Source organism: Neoarius graeffei, chromosome 4, assembly GCF_027579695.1.
Source record: "Neoarius graeffei isolate fNeoGra1 chromosome 4, fNeoGra1.pri, whole genome shotgun sequence".
NCBI classification, from domain to species: domain Eukaryota; kingdom Metazoa; phylum Chordata; class Actinopteri; order Siluriformes; family Ariidae; genus Neoarius; species Neoarius graeffei.
Genome location: NC_083572.1, coordinates 42,576,033 through 42,581,059, shown reverse-complemented (window position 1 = coordinate 42,581,059; position 5,027 = coordinate 42,576,033). Strand labels below are relative to the sequence as shown.

The 5,027-nt window shown below is 41.7% G+C and overlaps 1 long non-coding RNA gene across 1 annotated transcript; it reads left to right on the top strand.

Moving 5' to 3' along the window:
• The first annotated feature begins 635 nt into the window (after window positions 1–635).
• On the top strand, window positions 636–1,360 carry LOC132884373 (uncharacterized). The gene is made up of 3 exons (XR_009654448.1): window positions 636–678; window positions 963–1,119; window positions 1,255–1,360. It is a non-coding gene; the product is annotated as an uncharacterized LOC132884373 (long non-coding RNA).
• The last annotated feature ends 3,667 nt before the right edge of the window (window positions 1,361–5,027 follow it).

Below are 5,027 nucleotides of genomic sequence, written 5' to 3'. Positions count from 1 at the left end.
AGGAATGATATTTTGGCACCGTGGAATAAGATTTCGCTACAGAACAGGTTCCACGGTTGCTGACATATCCCCATTTCGTAAACAAGAGACCAACATGGCAGCCGCCACAGCCTCCTCTAGCAGCAGTGGAGGAGAGGAAAGTTTGGAAATAACGGCAAAAAGGAGAAAACTTCTTGCACGTAAGCAGTGCTATATGCATATAGCTTCTGTGAAGCACGGAGTGACCCAGGAATTTACCTTCAAATGGTGGAATACATACCGGGACAGTATCCGACAGTGGCTGCAGTTGAGCGGTGAGAACAGGAGACCAGCCGAAAACTACAAACACTTTAGATTTAGAGTTTGACAAGATACCCGAGGATGCTGCCTTCCACCCTGCATGTTACCGCAGGTTTACGGACAAACTTGCTATTGAACGAGCGGGAAAGCGTATGGTGCGCGAGAAAGAAGGGGGAGATGAAACTCAAGACACCGCAAGACCCCCCGAAGCTGCCCCCCCCCGAAGCTGCATCGGGCAGCACTAAGAGTCTTAGATCCAGGTCAGCACTGCCTATGTCCAGCTCAGGTCCCGTCCTTCTTGCCCTGTGCATTATATGTTAAAAAAACCCCTCAAATTCGTCTTAAAGGGAGGCAAATGACAAAGGGAAGCTCTTTCAAAAGCTGAGACCTTAACAGCAGGTAAGCAAACCCACACACCCACACACACCCACACACACACTCACACAAAGGGTCACAATCACTGATCAACCCCCCTGCCCCCCCCCCCCCCCCCCCCCGCCACAAAGGGTCACTATCACTGATGACTATCTACAGTGCTATCTCCCTCTGCAAGTGTGTTTGCATGCATGGATGTTATGTTTCAATGTTTGTATGCATGTAACATATGTGTGCCTTTATGTGAATATGCTACTGGCAAACTTAAATTCCTATGTGGTAATAAGCATGTCTTTCTGTCTGGCAAGGCAAGTTGCAGACTGCTGCTGAGACTAAAGATGACCACAGTATTCTGGTACACATTAAGGACAAAGACTGTGTGGCTCTGGAGGTGCAGTACCACAAGAGCTGCTACCAGCAGTACACCAGATTTCTGAATGAGCCTGCTAGACAAGAGAAGGACAAGTAAGCCATGTACTAACTTCTCATACATGACCATAGAATGCTACTTGCTACTGTTCAGTGTGAAGACAATTAGTCACAGCACTGTGTGTGTGTGTGTGTGTGTCTTCCCCCCCTTTCTCTGTCACTGACACCTAGGTCATTGCCTGGATGCTGACCCCTGCCTTTTTGCACCGTGCCACAGGACTTTTATATATTTATATATATTTTGTGTATATATAAATTTGCATTTGTAATGTGTATATATCACTGTTTTGTTGTTTACATTTTCTATTAAAGTTTGCAATTTGCCACATAGTTCTGTTGTATGATGACTCAGTCTTGCATCTTCTTTGTTGCCGCTGATGCAGGTGCATAGTGCTGCCTAGTGCGTTTACCTACCTCTACTGTGCCGCTGCACAGGTAGTGAATACTTGAATCCCTGCCATTGTGCCTCTGAACTGAGCAATAGAACTGCAATATTATATATAGGTTGTATTATTATTATTATTATTATTATTGTGTATTATTATTCCTGGGCGGCACAGTGGTGTAATGGTTAGCACTGTCGCCTCACAGCAAGAAGGTCCTGGGTTCGAGCCCCGGGACCGGTGAGGGCCTTTCTGTGTGGAGTTTGCATGTTCTCCCCGTGTCCGCGTGGGTTTCCTCCGGGTGCTCCGGTTTTCCCCACAGTCCAAAGACATGCAGGTTAGGTTAACTGGTGACTCTAAATTGAGCGTAGGTGTGAATGTGAGTGTGAATGGTTGTCTGTGTCTATGTGTCAGCCCTGTGATGACCTGGCGACTTGTCCAGGGTGTACCCCGCCTTTCGCCCGTAGTCAGCTGGGATAGGCTCCAGCTTGCCTGCGACCCTGTAGAAGGATAAAGCGGCTAGAGATAATGAGATGAGATTATTATTCCTATGGACTCTTCTCCTTCCTGCACAATTTCTTAAATCTTGATCTGAAATCACACGCATTGCCTATATATTATATATGCCATTTTATGGCTAATCCATGGTGTGTATAGCCCACAATGACGAGTCAATACTCTATTCCATTACTGCCTGTGTAACATTTGTAGGTCTGTTTTTCAAGCAAATTGTTTTATGGTTGATCAGTACTTTATAGTTAATAACCTAAGAGAATGAATACATGAATGGTCCTAGTCATAGACCATTACACCATATTTTGTACTATAATAATGGTGATAATAAAAATTATTTTTATTCTAATAATAATATAAACACTTCAGTATACCACATATATGCAATATTGTCTTAGTGATGTATTTAAAGCACTATTTAGTACTTAGAAGACACTTCACCCACTTTGGAGGGTGTTTGAGACTTTTTCTACTAATGTGACTGTAATTACGCAAGCTGTCAGCTGATCTGTGGTCAAAAATCGGCAACGCGATTGGTCCAGACCGGTCACGTGATGTCCCGACACATCATTTTTAGAGGAAAATAGTTCGCCACGCGATCGCTCGGTGCGAGGAATTGACAGGATTATAAGGTGAGAACTTTTTTCGCCACACTTTCTAGTACTCATTCTTAGTTTTAAAATAAATATTTCGTAGTTCGGAGACGTCGGAGCGAGATGAAACGAAAATGGGGTTCACCTTATGGCCTATGAGAACTGAGGACATTTATGGTATTTCAGAGCAATGAGAGGATTTGTCAAACAGTTTCAAATAGTAACCAAGGCATAATGTAAAAGCATGGCCTCTAAATATTTATTTGAAAGTTGTCAAGCAGGCGGTAGAGACGGTTGCCAATATGGTTAATGTTTTATTAAAAATCAGGCAAACAATCTTAGACAAAATCAAAGAATCAAAGCAAAGCAGGCAAAGCAGGTGATCAGCAAATACTAGGGAAATTCAGAGAGCAAAATATCAACATTATGATTGCAAGATGCTTAGAATCATCAATTGAAACTCTAGGAGTGAGACTTCACAAACTGTGAATGAAGTCCTGGTTATTTATTATACCTGTGTGATGATCTTAATGTGTTTGAGATCATCAAACATTAAATAGTAAACAATAAAAATCCAATAAATGGCTCTATTCCACAACTGTAGTAATCCATATTCTGCCAAGAGCCACTAAGTAAAGAGAAACAACAATGACTTTAAGACATGAAGTGTTATTTCATAAAAAGCAAAAAAACAAAACAAAAAACAAAATGCCCCCCTAATAAATAAATAAATAAATAAATAAAATTAAAAGCTGTGTCCATACTTTTGACCGGTACTGTAGGTGGAACATATCACTTGCTTTGGCAAATAATGACACTGTGCGGGCAAATAATGACATTTGTTCACTCTGTTTATTTCCTTATTTTGTTCTGCTGGTTACAACTTCCAGCAGAAGAAAGCCACAGGGTGGAATTTTGCCTTCTCATTCAGTCTTTGAGACAGGACAGCCCCTACTCAGGTGACACATTCACTTCCACTATGAACGGTCTGGGTGGATGTTTCAGAATAGGGGTTGTTGTGATTGCCTCGTTCAGAGGGGTGAAAGCCTGGTGAGTTGGCTCATTCCATGTGAGCTTTCATGAACATTTTTGAGGGGAGAGGCTATGGAACTAAATCTATAAATGAAAATCTGCTAAAAGTTTGCAAATTAAAAAAATATATATATAGCTAGAGGTTTTTAATTAAGCTGGGAATAGATGATCCTTTTACTGCACGCACATTGACTTGGTCCATCATTATTCCTTCCCTGCTAATTAAATAACATGGGTATGAGATCTAACAATGGGGAACTTCGCAGATGTGACCAGAAATTATATTTGCTCTGAATGCATGGCTGTAACTTTCAGTGTGATTTATGAAGTGCAGTGAGTTATAGTTGCTCCTCTTATGGTACCCCTGTCTAGTACTTGCACTTATAGTGCCCGAGGAGGTGTCTAAATTTTTACCTGGAGCTGTTTAACAATGTATCCCTGTCGATAAAGTTCTCGGAGGCTCCAGTGTCCAACAACAGAGGAGGTGTCTGAATGTTTGATCACAACTTCATCAGGACACAATGAAAATCAACTGCAAGACGCAAACGAGAGTCACTGTGTTTGAGTGTTGGGTGAGAGTGTTGTGGTGTTCTTTCCTTTAAAGAAAGAGGAGGGATCTTACTTGGATGTGTAGGACACTGTGCAATATGATATGCTGAAGTGCCACAGTAGAAATACAATCCATCCTTTCTCCATTTTGCACATTTGTCAAATGGTGGGTTGTACTTTGCATGGGTTCATGATCATGGTCACCTCAGATGATGGCTCGCTCAGCCAGCTTTACTTTCTGGTTCTGTAGCAGGTTATGCAGGTGAATATTTAGGTCAATGAGGGAGTCTGGATATGGCTGGTCATCAAGGCATGTTAGCTCTGTGATCACATCATGCCTTTAACCCTGACACACACACACAAAAATTATATGTATATATGTTGTTTTGCTTCAGCTATGAGAAAGAGGCATCCACTTCCACACCATATAATGCTGGAACATCTTGGCCATTTCCATGCTCTGTGTCAAGTGTTGGGTCTCAAGCTTTGTCCAAAAGGTGAGTTAAACTGTTCTGATTAGATGTTTGGTTTTTGAGTCCTCTTTTGTGATGGTAGAGTACAAGTTACTGTTGAAGTCACAAGTGATAAATGTTATTGATACACAGGCTAAGCTACTCCTCAGCTTGGTGTCAGGTAAGCAGGGGACAGATGGATGTAAAAGCAGTAGAGAGTTTAATGAAGGAAAACTGGCAGACAAATTTGAAATCATGAGGCAAAGGCAGCATCAGCAAATGTGTAATAGTCAGGTGAGGTACAAACAATGTCAGAGGCAGAGATTATAGGCAGTCAATCAAAACATAAATTAGGTCAGTAACTTAATAATCGGCACAGACAATAAAGGCTTCATAAAGTCAGACATTGGAACACTGAACAT